Below are 19519 nucleotides of genomic sequence, written 5' to 3' on the forward strand. Positions count from 1 at the left end.
TGCATGTGACAATGGTGTGTGAGTGCATGTGTACACACAGCTCAGTGCTAGCCCTACACGTGTATGTTGGACAGCTATGGACCATACATGGTAGAGTTGACAGTTCACCATCTCCTGCCCTGAACATGAGAACTAGCTCTGCCAAGAGTTGCACTGGCACCACCACTCCCAAGGTCAGACCCGGTGCCAGTACCTGATGCTGACTGCTGTCTGCTGGGACAATGTCCCCCACGGGACCACCCAGGACCATGAGCCCATGGCCTGTCTTGTTGTGGTGAGCACAGCACACTCCCCTCTGTAGAACTGGATGTACTGCCACTATGGGAGTGTGACTGTGCATGGCCATGTGGACTCTCAGCAGATGGTGCTGTCGACCTGCGTCCATGGGTCCAATGGCTAGCTCCAACCAGATGTTCCAGCACAGAAAATTTGTGGTTCAGTCCATAATTTGTCCACTACATCAGTGAACAGATCCAGGGTGTTCCCAATGCAGAGGCAACGGTCACGGATGTCAGACAGTGCTGCATCCATAACCCTAGGCATATGTCTGGTATTCCATTCAGAATGTGCCTGTGCCTCCATGATGGCCTAAAACATGTGCCAAGTGCCCCGTGATATGACACCTGCAACAAGTGCTGGATACACAACAGTCCTCCTACAAGCACCTCTGTCAATCCGCCTGTGGGGGACCTCACCAGTTCTCTGACTATGGCCAGTGCCTACACTCACTGGATTCATAGCTGCCAAACTTTTCTGTTTAATGTCTCCACCCTCTGACTGTCCAATATATGTGGCCTGTGGGGACTGGCTATGTGTGGGCATACTGACTGTGTGCAGTGAAAATAGGGGCAGAAGAGGGATGCTAGCCTCTGGGACAGATTCAGCCCTCCAACAACCCCACCCATGCCTCATTGTAGCCACCATCATCATCAGAGTCCTAAGAGACACTGACATCAGGTTGTGTGGGGGAGAGATTCCAACCCCCCTGGTCATCTGTGAAAACCAAGACAAAAGCAGTAAATTACTACCTGCATAATTATGTATGAAAAATACACCAAGAGTCATAATAATGAGGATCAACAACTGCATTACTAGTCTTACATCTTCTCATCTCCACTTTCATGCACAATAGACTTCCTCACAACAAAATACACATTTACCTCAAGGCTTGTATAACAAGCACATCAAGTACATCAACTGACACTTGACCAGTACAGTTTACCTTTTAGTTATTCAGTATGACACTATACTTGATAAAACAACACCTAAAACCCAGTACACCTATGTTAACAAATATATATAAATGCAGGTGTCAATGCATAAGGTATGTTCCATCAACCTTTTGGGTTTTAAAAGGCAAGTTGAATTAATTGCCTCATGTAAAATCTGGAGGTTTATTTGCTCTTAACTATAACTGCAAATGTGTTTCTATTCATTCCACTACACTCCTATGATTAAGCAGTCTAAGAACCTTAGGTAAATGATCCAGAATGGAACATACAAACATTCTACTCTGGTTACACACAAATGTAAGTGTACAAAGGGCATTATTATATGCTCCATAATATCAAGCTTACCAGAAGCAGGAACACAGCCTTGGAGAACACCTGATGGACCTTTAAAACACTGAGGGCGAGGTGCTGTACAACAAGGTAATACATGCATATATCTCACTTGTACAGTAGCTACTGTGTTACTTGCTGTATTGGTGACAATCTGTGTATGAGTGTACAACTGAGCTTAAACCCCAACCTGCCAAAGCAGACAGACCTGACACCCATGTAAAAGTATGTACAGCCTGACACAATGACTGCAACACTATTACAATGGTCATCACATTAAGCTTGCCTGCATGCTCCTCTGCTGTGGACACTGTGGCACCCACTTCCATGATATATGGTGTGATGGATGCCTGGGAGCTGTCATGTGTTCCTAGGTTCACCAGGAATTCCTCAGTGGCTGAGAGTGGTTGTTCCACTGCAGACCTTCCACCAGCAATGACATGATCCTTGGCTACATCAGCTGGCCTTAGTCATGCATCATTCACCATGTCTGTTGCACGGTGTCAAACCTGCTCATATGCCCTGTCCTGGTGGTCACTGGCATTCACATCCCCAACAAGGTCTGCCCACAATGCAGCCCACTGTTCCCCGTTATGACTCCCCTGAATAGCAGGATGTGATGATGCTGCCTTAGTCCTTCAAGTATTATATCATTCTCAGCATCTGAGAAGGGGGCATGGTGTCTATGGTACATTATTCCTGAAAGACAACACAAGGGAAACACATTACAGGATCAGATTTGTGGACATCGGGTCTATATCAGCATTTCGAGAATTTAATATTTCGAATCACTAAATATCGAACTGAAATGATCAAACTATTAAATTTTCGAATGCCATTAAAAAAATGAAAACATCAAAAAAAAGCAAACTTAAGAGTGTAGGTAGGGGGCAAGCCCCCCTGCACCCCCCATACCCCCCACTACTTAAATATACCAACAGCACTACATTGAAGTAAGCAGAAATCTCCCCTTATGGAGATTTCCATTTACTCATTTGATGTTCTGCACTTTCGGCATTCTCGCGGTGACAATATCGTATTCGATATTGTCAGCATTCGAGATGCTGATAGGAACCCATTGACATCCACTATGTAAAGATACAGCAAGAACATAATGGCTGGCACTATCCATTTCTTGCTCACACATTGTGACAACATACTACATGTGTCGATACAACTGCGATAGTATCAATACTGAGGTATTTTCCTGTGCCCCATAACAGTTTCCCCTGTATGATGATACACCCAACACTCCAGTCTACTGTAGTGTATCCTCTAAGGTGAACCACACAATAATATGTCTTAAGACCAGTGCCAGAAAATTAGCAGAGTGCTATTAGAACCACTATAAAGGCACAGCCCAAGAACACCAGTGTGACACAATGACAATAGGCAATGCAACCTTGAAGTATTGTACCTCCCCTGTAGGTGTAAGACAGCAGGATATCAGTGAAATGCCATTGCTACATGTCTAAGACTGGCTTACTGCTGTAATCCCTATTCCCCATACCTCTATCCTCCCATCTGCATCCTGTTATACACAAAAAACAATTACATACCTGGTGGAGTGCAGTACTCCTCTGCTGAAATGTGCTACTAGTAATGTTTCACATAGGCATGCTCTGTGTGAGGAAAGTCTCATGCAGAATGTTTCCCTACAGCCAGCTGCTTGCATTTTAACTTGCTTCACATTAGCAGATAATTGCCTCTAAATCAATCTGTGGCTCTGATATGCTAACTGCAGCCAACAGCTGAATTTCACTATAATTACCAATGGCATGCAACCACTGTGCAATATATACAGCCTTTATGTAGAACAGGGCCCCTTTATTAGCTGTTGAGATGATCATTACTGGGCTGAGGAGACTACATTGTAGCAGAGGGTAGGTCTGTAGCAGAAACCTTTACATAGAGCTGTGTGTACCAGAGGATGCAGATGTTGCTGCATGTAATAGACATAGGCAGAGAGTGTAAACATGTTTGAAGACAACAAGCTGTAAATGTATCTGTGCCAGTTGTGTCAGCCTTGTTGTGGAGGCAGAGACAGGGTGAGGGCACCCTTTACACTCCAATCAAGGCATGTGTTTAAGGTACATATGTTAGGTAACTATGTCAATAACAGAGTACTAGGTGATGCATAGTAATGCTATACAGATATGTGAAGTGTGTCCCTACCTATAAGCCTGTGACTTCCAACACTAGAAAGCAATTATTTAATTTGCAATGCTTTGTGTGGATAATGAATGCATGAGTCATTCATTAATTGCTGTCTTCACAATAATGTAATCGAAATACAGCACAACACTGGATTTGAACCCAGGACTGTATGTGGCAAATATGCACTATATGCAAGGCATTTAACAGACTGAGCTACCGTGTCAATGATATAGCAGGTGTATTTGCAAGATATATGTGCAAACATATAGGCTGTGAGAAATATTTTCTACATCTGTCAGTATGTGCATGGCTTTATATGGATATATTTCTGCACCAGAGTCCCAGATGAATATGTATTTTTTATGAATGTCTTAGCAGGTGACTTTCTACATGTTGCTGATAAATGGGAACATTTACCTATTATCACAGGCCTGATTTACATTCATTATCATGTCTTTGGGTGTCTAGTGGTGGACTATTGCACCAGAGTCCAAGGTACCCTGACATTTTTTCCATTACCTTTTATTCCAGTTTGACCAGCGTGGCGTGGCATGCAGGTCTGCTGAAACAGGCCTAATGAATGTAATTGGCAATTACTATGTCTTTTAAACCCTCTATTTTAATTATGAGTTGTGTGGTACAGCAGGTTAATGCACTATACTACAGGTGTGAAGAGCTTGGGTTCAAAACATGGCAGAGGTGTACATTTTGTACATGCGTCTTACAATGTTGTAAACACATATAGTCATTCCATTTAGCCAAAATTAGTGAAGCTGCACGATGCAGCATGTCAGTGCCGCACTGAAAAAATATAAAGAAAAGACAAAAAGAGAGATAGGAGACTGGTGAAATGAGGGCAAGCAGAGGGAAAAACATAGTGAAATGCAGGGAGGGATGTGCAGTAAGTGTGTAGGAAAGACCCATAGCTATCCATTTTTGTACAGCAACTGTGCACTTTGACAGAATTTGTAGATGAATTTGGACTCTCAAATCCCAGACAGAGAGGTGAGGACAACATAACTGCATTGCCACCCCAACTGGACCAAATTACATGAGTCCAGTAGACAAGTGTGCAAAATGGAGAGCTATGTATGGGACAAAACATTTTTTGGGACAAGTGCCCATTTTTTTTTTTTTTTTTTTTTGTTAAGCTGAAAGTGGAATGCTGGGGAAGGGACATAGGTATTTGTGGAGGAGGTTAGTTGGGTAGGTGGGAATGCATTTGCAATCAGACAAGACAGACAAGGCAGTAGACAGGGGCAGTGTGTGACAGATGAGGGGGTGAACACCTTGAATAGGGAGGATGTTGTGGAATTCTAGTCCCATGAGCCTCCAGATTGCAGTAGCATGACTCACATCCCCACCAATGGGATTGTTGGCACTGCTACTTCACTGCCCTGGGGGTGGCAATGCTGGAGGCTGGGTACCAGGGAAAAGCTGTCCCAGCAGGTTGGCCAGCACATCCTCAATCCAACGCAGGCAGCAGTCATAGCCATGGTGGACTATTCTGTGCACCAAGACTGGTAGCTCAGCGCGGGTAAAAACTCTCTCTCTGCCACCACTCCCAGAGGGGTTCCTGCCCCATCTCTAGGGGGTGGGACTACCCAATGCCACAGGTACTGCAGGGGCATCAGAGGGGGCACCACCGGTCTGGGTCCCAGATATGCTGGGACCTGGTGCCATGGCCAGTTGAGGCAAGGAATCGGGATCAGCTGAAACTGGCCTACCTTGACATGCTGTGGTAATTGAGGTATAGCAATAAGTTGAGGTTAGTTATGAATCAAATCATTGCTAGTATTAGCAGCATGGAACATCATATTAATTAACCCAAATACATAGCAATGTATATTATGTATGATGCAACATGAAATAACAGAACAGTCAGTATGTTAACATCATGGCAGTAACAGTTAAAGTATAAGGGCAACCACATGCTTAATTTAACAAGATATGTTAATATGAAAGCATAATAACACATAAGAATAATAAACCACATTTCTCAAAATATAGTTATTTTAGTAACATATGTTAATAGTAAACCATAATAATACATAACAATATTAAATACATGCAGATAAGGGGTGGGGAGAGAGAGAAAAACAGTCCATTAGTGACATTGCAGATTATAACCCTGAAAACACTGGTAATATTAACTCTGCAGGTGTGTATTGTCAGTGTTATGTACAGTGACTACAAGTCTCCTATAGGTGATGTAGCATGTACATACCACTCAAGCTGTTTCATGGGCCAATATGGGCCAAGCAATAACAAATGTAGATACACAACTAGACAGAACACTTGCACATCATGTGGACTTATATAACTACCAAGGTATTCTGTAAGCAGATTTGGTAAGAGTTTGCATTCCAAGTAATAATGTCTATGGTAATCCTGTGACAGATGAATTATGCAATATTAATTACAGTATGAGATATCATACTTGAGAGGCATGTTTGTGTACAGTTCATAAACTAGATAGCCATCATGCCTTAGTTGCCAGGCATGGGAATAGAATCTAATAGCTGTGACTGCAGGGGACATCTGCAAATAATGTAATAAGTGACTGCAGCAACTTAGTACAGACATGCAAGGAATACAGTCATACTGGAAATAGACAGATTTATTTATGAATCAACAATGCTGGCGAACATGTTATTCTTACTGATTTTAAAACTCTATGAGATCTAAACACAATATCTGCTTACAACATGGGCTACCTCATTCATATAACTTTTGTTCCTGGGAAGAGAGAAAAATGTGAGCATTACATGGCTGATAGTATGCGGGAGATAACCTTGAACCATACTATGAGTTGAGCAAGACAAGTTATAGAACATTATTTTTGCATTCTAGAACTATTACAGTGTTATAATGGACTGCAGTGACAGTAGAACACACATGCATGGAATACAACTGTACTGCATATATTAAAAGAGCTTTATTTTAGTATCAACAATGCTGGTGAACATTTTGTATTGTTATTGCTTTGTAATATCTCTGATGTACGCATACAATATCTGCCAATGGAGTGGGCTACCTCACCCATATATCCTTATTACCTGAAGTAGGAGGAACAGAGAGCATTATGTGACCAAAATTGGCCTGTAGACAGCCTGGGACAGTATCATGAGTGAAGCAATACAGTTTGCAGGCCATTAATTTTGCATTCCACAGCTATTACAGTGTTACACTTGACTGCATCAACCTTACCATAGACAAGCAATGCATACAGCTCTACGGCTATGGTTATGACAATGCAATCCTACTGAACACCATTTTGCTTAATGTTATTGGCATTGTTTATTGTTTATTGAACATCAGTTGGTATAGTTAATGTATTGCATTGCACCTCTAATTGCCCATTTATTTCACTACAGGTCTACCTGCCCATTTATTACATTACAGTTTTTCTTTTGTATACTTTATTGCAGTAAATGCTTTAGTTTTTCTTTCTTATTGCACTACAGTTAGCATACTAAAGCCATACTTAACAGAATCATGGTGCAACCTGGCCAGGCACCCTGCATGGGACTCAACATTGCAAGCCCTCTCAGCTGCAACTATTGGGAGAGAAACACACCATTATGCATACCCATTTTGCACACATTCAGCTTGCATATTAGTAAAACAGAGGAAAAATTACTTACATATTTGTGGGGCATACACTGGCCTTGCATCTTGGACCCAGGTGCCCAAGGATTCCCTCTTTCTCCTTTTCAGGTCATCATAATTGTGATGACACTACTCACCTGTGTGGGGGATACCAGTAACACTTGTGAGTTCTCTGGTCAAATGGTCCCAGGACTCCACCTTACATTCTGAGACCTGGAATCCATCCTGCATCAGCTGGGTTTCATGGTTTTTAACACCCTGGACTCCTAAATACTCCATGTCTGCACCCAAAAGCACACACCTTTGCCAACACTGCCAGCCATACCAACAGTTGATTGAAGTCCAATGACTGTTGCAGAATTCCCACCTATTGGACTTAATATAGGCTATTTTCCCACACTTACACATCATTCAGCAACATTCAAAAAAGTGCCGTGTTGCTTAGCAGGGCGCAAACCAGCTAAACAATGCCAAGAAGTGCAAAAACTCCCAGAACTGTGGTTTTAGTGAGGCTTAGCACCAAGCAAACATTGATAGCCTTTAGCACATTTATGAACTGCTTAGCATGAATGAGCAATGCTTATTAGAGTACAGCAGTGCCAAAATTCATAATAGTTTAATAAAGTTAAGCAAAAATTTGACATTCATTTATAGACATGTTATGCCTGTTATGGACTTGAACTCAGGACCTACTATACATAAGACTGTAACTTTACCCATGTAGCTACTTGGATGTTATAAAAACTAGTATATCTTCACATATACTACTGAGCTACCTGTTAGAGTTGATGAGCACTGTGCTGCGCAAACACACTTAAACACACCTATAAATAAATAATTAATTACATCCGTTTTCTATTTTTAGATGTCTGGCAGGTGTCAGCCATGTATATATATAAGTAGGGCTCAGCTCTGCTGCACTCTGCGCTATGCCGCACAAATGATAATTGAAGAAAAAAAAATTATTATGATAACTAATTACATCTGGTTTTTATTTTTAGATGCCTGGCAGGTGTCAGCTGTCTATATGTGAGCACAGCTTGGAATTGTTGGGCTTTGTGCCAAGCCGCACAAGCATGCATTTAAAAAAAATAACACATCATAAAAATGACATATTGTACATTTGACAGACTTCGCACCATTATAATAGTGGTGGGGAGCATTACAGGGAGACTCACACTCATCTGCAGTCATGGGTAGCTGATATACCTCTCCCTACACTGATTCAATTTCCATCATTAATATGCATGGCGCGCTACTGAGGGGGAAACATGGCTGTGTACACAGAAACATTCCATGTAGGGTCTACACTGTGCCTACACAGATTTTATTCAATCCTGGAGACAACTTATATGATACTGATTTAATATTTAAAGACATTGTAGCCAGTTTATAGAGAAATCACAGGTAAGATAGTATAATACAAACAGGAATTATAATATGAAGAGAGAGAAAAAAAACAGGGTTATGGCATATTTAGAAAGAGAGTCAGGGGAGAGAAATTTATTGAAGTAATAAAGTGAGTGAAGAAGAAAAAGTAAGGAGGTGCTTGTTTATGTTTAGGGATATAGTTTATCCTTGTGTTGAGCAAGAACACAGTCAGATTCTGGCTAAGCAATCTTTCAGCATGATTTTAAAGGACTGGAAAGAGGGCATTGACCTGATGGATACAGGTAAAGAGTTTCAGGCCATAGCAACATGTTATGAGAAAAGACCATGGCCAGCAGATTTGATAGGTTTGTGGACAGACAGGAGTTTTTGGTCAATGGATCATAATGACCAAGTAGGAACTTAGTTATGCAGAATCATATTTAGTGCTGTACAAGCAGATGAATGCTGGACAATTTTATAGATGGCAAGAAGTTGTGTATATATTAGTTGATGTTGCAGTTATAACCAGTTTAGACTTTTTAGTGCTATGCAGTGGTGGGTTCTGAAAGGGGCATTTGTTGCAATTTTATCTACTTTATTATAACTTTGTTCAAGTTTTATCATGCCTGGAAGAAGTTAGTAAGGACGGGAGCTCCATAAAATAGTGAGGGGAGGAGGGAAGGAGTGGCAGATGTAGTATTGCTTGCATTGGTGAGAAAGTGTTTGGTTCTGCAAAGCATCCTTAGTTTTTGGTGACTTTTTTAATGCAGCTTTGTATATGCAGGTCAAATGTAACATTAGCATACTCTACTGACCCTAATAACTTTCAATAAGAAATTAATTCAATGGTTGTATTATTAAAGGAGAGGATTTTAAATTGTGTTTTTTCATGAGAGCGGGATGGGAGAAGTAGTTTGTTTTTTGGAGGGGGGAGGGGGAGCATGAATTGTGATTTACAAAGCCATCTTTAAAAGGCTGTTAAAGCTTTCTGAGTAATTTTTTGGAGATGTGCCAGCTTGTCAGATGTGCATATAAGTGTGGAATCATCTGTGTATTGTCTTAAGGAGGCCCGTTGTATCACTGTACAGAGGGTGTTAATGGCAGTATATTAAAAAGGAGAGCACCGAGGATATAGCATTGTGGTACACCAGTGGTGACTGGGAGGTAAGGGGAGAGGGTGGACTGTCAGTTTATTGAATGATACTTACTGGACAGGTAGATTTTGAACCACAGACGGGTGGGCTGAGATAGACCTAGTGAGGGCATTTGAAGTAGAAGTTTGCTATGACAAACTATGTCAGGGGCCAAAGACAAGTCCAGAAATAAGAAGGAGACTAGTTTGACTTTATCTCTAGCATTATTGACAGTTTTCTTTTAATATCCCAAACTCAGAAGACCCTGAATTGTCTAAAATTGTTTTGTAATTGGTCACTCTTCATAAGGCAACTTTAATACCTATGCTATTCACTAATTCAGTGGAGTAAGTCCTTTTCAAATATAATATCTTAAGGCTATTCTGCTCTGGCAAGAACTGGCTATCATCAGATACCAACTTGGATAGCCTCACCATTTGTCCTTTTGCCAAACTCTTTTTCTGCAACAGAGGGTGGTTACTCAAGTAATGCAGGTAACCATTGGAAAAAGTTAGCTTCTTAAAAGTGGTTGATTCCCATTTACTGCATGCTGTGTTTTTTGAAACTGTGACATCCAGATAACTAATGTTGTTGTTACTCTTGTCACATGTGAAACTAAGAAAGTCTGCACTATTATTAATGTATCTGAAACTGTATCATATCAGCAAAGGAATCTGTCCAGAATATTGGATTAATTAACAAACACAAAAGCAATTTTCTCAGTACTATATTGCAATTTTGGCAAACATAGGGATGGCCACCTCTTTATTTGTCGGAAGTATTCGCCTTCAAAGTACACATAATTGTTTAATAATATTGTGTTCATACACTCATGAATAATCAAAATGTCCTCACTTGAAAGAGACACATCACTAGTAAAATTAGTCTATCCAACCACATGGGGTATTACTAAAAACAGTTTTTTCACATCTATGCTTACAAATGTAGTTTTCGCAGTTTGTGTTTCTGGACAGTTTCAGTAAAGACTCTCCTGAATTCTTTCACATGTGGTTTGCACTTAAAAAAAATAATTTGCTGTCAACCAACACAGCCATAGGCTTAGTTTTGGATTCTGCAGAAGCTACTGTTCAACACAGCTGTGGCTCATTCTGTTCCTTTGTATTTTGGGGGTTCCAAAAATGTCTGGTATGACTGGCTGGTCTACCATACTAGGAGACAATTCAAATTATTGTACCTCTTCATTCAACCAGAAGTCAGTTCTACTTAAATCATAATTACTTTCATTTCTGGAAGTCTATCTAAAATAAGTACCATCACACAGATAGTTAAGCATATTACCAGAGTGGTCGTGATTGCTTGTCACCGTCACCCCTCCCACCTTGTCTGGTTTCATGATCTTAATGGATCAACCTCTGAACAAAGAATGTAACAATCATCTTTTGTCATCTGTTAAATATAAAAAAAAAATTCTTATTGTTTGGGTGCAACAATCTGATGTCAGTTTCACATAATCTCTTATATATAGAATGCAAGGTGCAAGGGATAGATTAAACGTGCTTGATCTCTTTAAAATTCTCATATCCTGATGGTTGTCATCTCCTTTGAAAGGCAATTTTAAATTTAACTTTGGGGTGTAAAGTTTTAACCCCACTAATGTGTTTCAGCCCACATGAAGGAACAAAGGTAAAACCTTTTAAAAGGAAACAAAATTGCTGTCAATGTTCAAATGAATTTAAGTATACATTTTCAAGTTGTGGACTTGAATGCTACCTGATGCAGTTGTGGTATTTGCCACCATTGTATTTGCTGTTGTTGAAATACTCAGCATCTCTGATTCCTGCTCCTGCCTCTGCCTCTCCCTTGTTTCATTTGGAATTTGATTTCCTGGGGTAATAACCGTTGTTGTCTCATGCCTCTTCCCCTGTACTGAATGCAATGTTGATCTGGTACTTCTGGGCTATTATTTTGGACCTGCATGAATTGGCTTAAAAAACTTCATTTTCTGAGGTGTCACCATTTTGATCATATGCTGCAGTGATCACATTACTTCTCCCACAGGGTACCTCATCAGATGAAATCGGCTTGTTTGTTCAGATACCTGTTACATAATAAAATGCTTTTTCCCCCTTTAGTACTCCTCCCTGTCATGTGTCAACTTTTTCTCTTTTCTCTTCCTTATAGTGGAACATTTACTGTCAACCATGTCAAAAATCTGATAACATTTATTATCAATGGTAGGGAACAAAAGGTCATTGATAATTTCATTTTGCAACTTTGCAATGTGAACAGCTAATTTTACCAACTATTTGTCATTGTCCTTGATTAAAATAAGCATAAGCTCTATCACAGTCTTGTTAAAAAAGTCTAGTAAATCACAGTGCATTATTGAACCATATTTGGTACCAATGGGGAACTTCCACATCCTCAGACTTTTGGTGACTCTGTGTACTGCCGTATCATTTCTTAAAAAAGCATTGTCAAGTTGCAGACTCCTAAATTTATATAAAAACTTACAAAATGCTTCAGTTTGTCTCTCATTGTCCCATTACTGTTTACAGTCCAGTCTGTAATATTTAATGTATGCTCCTTTACCAACCACTCATGCAAGGCTGTTTTGCTACGAGTGGATCAGCTGAATGGTTGGGGGATCACTTTGCAAGGACATATTTTTCAGTTTGTTTGTAGATTGCTCCTTGCATTTATCCATGGCTTGGCTCACTGTATCACAACCATTTGGTTCCTGCCTCATCTTCTCCCCATCCAGTTTTGAAATCAACTGGGTAAGTAGCTTAACAAGAAGTGACAGCTTCAAGGAGTGAAACTGAGTATTTGAGATCAATGCATTAAATACAACAAATAGTAAACAATAAAAACTGGATCTCAACACCAGAAATAAAAATAACTCACTTATTTTAATGCAAATAGAAATAACAGAACTTTCAGGAATAATCCCTTATTCAATGCATATAAAACACAATTCAAATTCGCAGTTTTTAAATACAGCACATGATCCCATCACCCCATAAGAACTCAACTTATTATACAGAGAACCTAAAGTTTAAACACAGAACAACACATATAAAAAGTACATTCAAAACCAACTTTAAAAGCACACATCCATTTAAAATTTTCTACTACTATCAAATTTGACTAGAATTCATCAGCATTTGGATGATGTTTTGGCCGTTCATTCCAAACCTTTGCTTAAGAATATGACTGGCTTTGCAGTAGCTGCTGAATTTATGCCTGGAGTTCAAGAAACTGCAATCCTGCAGCAGATTATGAAGAAAAAGGTACCACATTTTAAACAGCTGCAATGGCAGCGTTTAAGTTTTCAAGCATACAAGGTTTACGTATATTAAAAATGCAAACTTATGGTAACACCTACCTTGTGCTGCTTAAAAAAAACGGCAGGAATTAAACCTTAACTCAGCGCTGACTACATGACCCTTATGACTGAGATGCTAGCACTGGAAAATGTCATTTTAAACACATCTTGTTATTAAGATTATTTGCATTGTTATAGTGATATGTTAGAATGTTTAACAGTCTATGAGGAATGACTTGAACAAATGGAAAAGCATAAGTTAACTAGGGATATCAATGACTGTGGGAATAGGAATATTTTTTTTCTTGGCCTAAGAACACTAGGCTGTTGAAGGCAAGCATTAGTAATTCTATGTATGAAGTAGATGATATTACTTTACCAATGACTCCCTCTGCATTGAGAGGTTGTGCATCTGGTCCTTTCGCAAACAAAAATGTTTCAAATGTAAATAATGCACATAATGATGGTGTGAAAAATACCCCACTACATTGGGACTTATCTATACATACTACCACTAATTGTAATACTGTTATCATCTACATCTAATAATGTAGTAACCATGAGGAGAATTTTCATCAGGTTCTGATGTCCGTGAAGTTGAATCTCCTGGAGAGACTGGAACTACAAATAAGAGACCTATCACAAGGAAGAAACGAAAATGAAAGAGAAGAGGAAGCATCCATATGAGATCAAATGGCCTGCAGACTCACAGCAGGTTAAAAGTGAAGAAATGAACAATTTTTTGGACAATTTTGATATTGCTAATTTGTCTAGCAGCATACATTCTGTTGTTGATATTTCCCTGTTATGAAGAGGCTTACAGTTTATATCAACATCTAAAGAATCTATTGAGGAATCTATTGCTGATCTTCAGCTGTTTGCAAGGAATTACAATTTTGTCATTACTAAACAGGTATGTAAATGTTCAAGCACCTTTGTTTCTGTTAGCTGTCCTGTAATTACAGCATTCTATAATACTTGTGAGAAACAGTTGGTGAGCTTTTTAATAAACTGAGGCATAATAAAAGTTATAATTTGTCAAAAGAAGAATTTGATTCTTTAAAGCGACTGCAAAGTAATAGTTGTATTGTGATTAAACAGGCAGACAAAGGGGGCACCATAGTTATAATGTATAGCAAAAAATATAAGGTCTATGCAAGCATTTTTATTTAATCCAAGTACTTGTCATTTATTAAATAAAAGCAATTTGAATAATATAATACGTATAGTTAATGATGTTATTTATGAGCTTCTGGTACAAGCTAATATTACATGCGAACTGTTACTTTTTTATATGTTGCTAATCTTGTACTTCCCATTTTTTAATTTCTCAAACTCTTTAGGGTTTTTATACTGTGCCAGGAATGGAACCCATAGTGCAATTAAAGTTCATGAAATTAGTATTGTTTCACTCCTTGATATCAGCTAGTAGTGCTCTTCGTGACACCCGCAATGTGCCCAGTAATGACTCATTAACATATCTAAATATGATTTTAGACTCTGTTTTATAAGACACATAAGACCCATTGCTCTTACTATTGGAACTACTGTATCTGTGTATCTTTCTTCCACATTGCTCTTGTTTCTGCCTGCAAATCCTGATATTTTATGACTTTGGTCTCTCTGTACGCAGGACACTGCAGTCACTAGGTGTGGTGATTTCAATTATCAGTGCTACTTTTGTCTTCTTTTCCTGGACCACTATATCTTGTTTTCTAGCATCTATCTTTTGAACTGTTGGCAATGGATGATCCCATGTGAGGTAGAGTCATCATTTTCTACAATGCTTTATGTCTCATATTTCCAGTGTTTTCAGCCACTTTAGTACCATAATGTTTGCACAATCCTCAGTGTAACAGTCTTGCCACATTATTATGCCTTTCAGTATACAATTCTTCTGCCATTAGTATGTCACAACAAGCAATGAGGTGTGCAACTATGTCCAATTCTATTTTACAAAACCTGCATTTGTCTGTTTCTCCAACATGTTCAATGGACTTTGTAAACCAACGTGTATGTAGCCCACTATCTTGGGCCTCCAATATTAACCTTTCATCTTTTAGTTTAAATTCAGCTCTCCTTAACCATTCCTGCATTCGTTCCTGATCAACATGAGGTTCTTCTAGAAGTTTTCTACATTTGTAACTATATTTATGCATTTTCCACATTTCTTGCCTTCTCATCTGCTCCTTTACCTTATATTCTTTCTTTTGTTTTTTGGCACATTCAGTTGCTGTTTGATTTTTATCTACTTGTGGTTTCATTTCCATTCCTGATTGATGCCAATATGCTTCTGCTAGTCTTAGCAGGAAGTCATCTTAGATTTATTCTCCTCACATTTCAAAACTTTCACTACATTTGTGTATTGTGAGGTCAGCATATATGTGTGTGGAGTCCCACGATTGCAGATCCGTACATGTAATCAGTTTCAAGGAGGCCCATCCCTCCTTCAGAACGGGGAATATATAATCTTAGTATGCACTGATTTTTATAAATCATTTGGTGAGCATGAAGCATCCTTCTTGTTTTCCTGTCTAATCTATCCAACATGTTTTGGGACCAGTCAATCACTCCAAAACTGTAAGTTAGGAACAGGAAGACCAAATTAGTTTATAACTTGGATTTTGTGCCTATATGTCAATGCTGTTTTCAGGATTAATTCAAGTCATCTAAAGTACTCCTTACTAAGTTTTGTTTGCATTTATTCATGTTTTATTGTTGATCTTTCATCAATTCCCAAATATTTATAGACTCCCTCTTGCTCAAGTTCTTTTATATCACATTTTTGTCCTAAACTGATGTTTTCTTGGTGCTGCAGTTTTCCTGCTTTAAAGGTTGGTTTTGCACATTTATCAAGACCAAATTACATTCTTATATCATCTGAAAAAGCTTTTACAACTTGCAGTTGTGCTTTCATTTCCTCGTCTGATGGGCTATACAGTTTGAAATCATTGACAAAGAAGATGAAACGTCTTTACACTTTGTTGTTTTCTAGGAGCCAAATTATTGCCATGGCCTAAGCTGTTAAGTAGAGAGCTTAATGGATTAAGGGCAGGGCAGAATAGCAGCGGTGACATTAAGTCACCCTGGAATATCCCCCTTTGGATTTTTATCCCTGGAATAATAAGTTGCCCTTTATCATGGCTTAATTGCAAAGTGGTCTGCCACTGTTTCATGGTCACTGTAATGTAGTTCATCATTGATGTGTGTCTTATACATTTTAAGCACTCTTTTATCCATGAATGTGGGATACTATGAAATGTGTTTTTGTAGTCAATCCATGACATACTTAAATTTTTCCCCTTTTTACAGTTCTCCACTATGACTTTATTTAACAATAAATGATTCTTTGTTCCATATGACTTTCTTTTATTCCCTTATTGTTCTAGTGCCATAATTGAGTTTTCTTCTAAATAACTATAAACTCTGTCAACATCAATTCCAGTGTATAGTTTTTACATCATTATAAGGCAAGTTATTGGTCTATCATTTTTAGGGTAGCATGCAGGTTCACTCTTAAGTAGGAGCATTGTTTTCCTGTTGTTAGCCAGATTGGTGTCTGTTTGGGGTGTCCATATAACTAATTCTTACTTATGGCTAAATCATCATGCAGAGATGTTAATACTTTCAACCAGAAGTTAGGTACTGCATCTGAGCCTGGGGCTTTCCAACTAGAGGCTTTCTGTAACTTTGTTTCAATCTCTCTGGCTGTTACTTCATCCCATTTCATATCCTGTACCTGTAAACGTCTTATTCTTTCTTTTACGTCTTCTATCCATTTAGCATCTTTGTTATGTTCCACAGGATCTTCATAGATACTTCTCCAAAACTTATCTATTTCTTCTTTTTTTGGTGGTCTTTCAATTCCTTTAACCTTATTTCCCAATTCTCTATAAAACTTTTTTGGGTCATCAATAAATTGCTTATTTTGTACCTTCCCTTTATATTTATCTGTGTATCATCTACGTTTTTCTACTTGCACTGAGATTTTTAGTTTAATTGCGATAGTGCATAATCCTATCCTAATCTGTTCTAATAATGCACAACGCTTTCATCATGTCTGTCTTTCTGAGCACTTTTGTTGATCTGTTCCCTCTTCTATACTCTTCTAACAGTGACACTTCTTTTCTTAGTTGCTTTATAGTTTTCTCTATTCAATGCTTCCATGATGGTATTCTATTTCTCCCCTTTTGTTCCCTCACTACTGTGTTCTTGTAGTAGAACTTTATCAGTTATTAATTTAGCTGCACAGTAATATATCTTGTTTACTTGTGTTATATCCATGAATCTCTATGGAGAGTCCTAATTACTGTGGTCATTTGTTTTATCAAACTTCTGGCATTTTAGGTTTTATTGACCTTCTGCAGTCTATTTCTTTCTTTGATCTTAATGTGTCTATCTCTATTAAGTCAAAGCAACTCTTCTCTTAGCTCATTTTCTTCTAAACTGAGAGCACATTTTTGTTTTCCATTTCCTATGGGGATTCTATAGAAAGTTCTATTGCATCTTCCTGTGGCACATTCTCTTCAATTTCATCCCATGCCATCTGGGAACACACTGGCCTATACCTCCACAACATTGACTGCATCAGATTTTCCACAATTTCCTGTTCCTTCTCTTGCTGTCCATCTTCAACTGAATGTTTATACTGATTTTCTGTGGAAGGATCCAAAATATTTTCATATAGCACCTGACCAGTTGCTTCCCATTCCACTGGTTTCCCCTTAATTTGGAGTTCCATTGCTGTGTCCTGTTGTGGTGTTTTCTGAATTAGATTTTCTGCACAGAATCCTTCACTTTGGAGGGTCTATGTCAGATCAACAAAAACGCAATCTGTCGAATGCTCATATGAGAGAATAATCATAACATCAACATTTATATTGTGGGAGGCCCCCACACCCCCTGCTAAATATATATTCCTACTCCAAGGTTGCACTACAGTGAGGAAAGGGCAAATATCCCACTCTTCACTGTACTACAATCCCAAAATACCACTTCCGATGTTATGGTTATTCGCTCATATGAGCATTCCAGAGATTGCATTTTCGTTTATCTAAAGTAGACCCACTTTAGAGGTACTTCATGACCTCAGTTTTATTTCTTTAACTTCTCCATTACTGATTTCCTTTTCTGCTTTTCCTCTTTGTCTTCTTATTTTGTGTATTGTAAAGTTTTCCATGTCTGGATTCCTTTGCCTGTATTTCTCTACAAATATCTTTGGTTCTGCTCTTTTTGTATTGATTAGTTTTGCTTTCTCCTTTGGATATTCTTTTGGAATTTCTCCTTTGGAGTCCTCTCTTTTGACACTCATATTGCCAAAGTGGTTAGGAAGACCTTCTACATTGCCCACCTGATCATGAAGGGATTCACATCCAGATCAGGAGAGGTCATTGTACCCCTGTACTCTTCACTTATCAGACCAATGATTGAGTACAACGCCCCATTCGGAATGTACCTTATCCGACACCTGCAGCAGTTGGAAAGACCCCAAAAGTTCCTCACCAAAAGGATAAAGGGGCTCAAACATATGTCATACGATGCCCGACTGAAGAAACTCCAGCTCTATTCAGTCATACCGTCTGCTCAGAGGTGATCTGTGCCTGACATACAAGGCCATGTCCAACCCGAATTAATGGACATGCTCCACCTCAAAAAATCCAAATCCACCAGAGCCACGAGAGCAAGAGACTTAAACCTCAACACGGATATAAATAGGATGTGCTGGAGGGACAGATTCATCACCCAGAGACTCCCTACACTATGGAACAGAATCCCAGTCCATGTGAGGCAGAGCCCCTCACTGACTCTGTTCAAGAGAAATCCTGACGAGTGGATGGGAGATCGTAGGTTTACCCCGGGAATCATCTCTGTTTCACTGCTGGACAGAGGCACAGCAAACTAATGGGTATAGTATTCTCATCCTAAGGGGTGGTGAAAGCCACACACACTCTGGCTAGGCTTATAAATGCCCTAGGGCAGATAACCTAGTATGAACCTATGAACCTATAAACCTATATATATTACACCATATTAAATCTCTTTTCCTTTCCCATGTCCATATTTCTTCTTCAGATGTCTCCCGATCTTCCTGTTTCTCTTTACTTTGGGGACTCGTTCCATCATGCTGTGATGTAACCTGTGTTAGACTGGGATCCGTATGGATCACTGAATTGCAACATAACCGAAATAGATTAGTGCTTTTCACCAAAAGGCACAGATCGCACTACATTGGGGATAAGGGAAAATTCTCTTTTCCCCACTGTAGTGTGACCTCGGAGTGAGAATATTTAAGTAAGGGGGTGTGGGGGGGCAGGGGGGCTTGCCCCCCTTCAAAAACATAAAAGTAAAGTTTTATTTTTTTTTAAACACACTAACGAAAGTGCTTTTTTAGTGAA

This window comes from Protopterus annectens, chromosome 13.part0 (assembly GCF_019279795.1).
Source record: "Protopterus annectens isolate FY-2018-M chromosome 13.part0, PAN1.0, whole genome shotgun sequence".
NCBI lineage: Eukaryota > Metazoa > Chordata > Ceratodontiformes > Protopteridae > Protopterus > Protopterus annectens.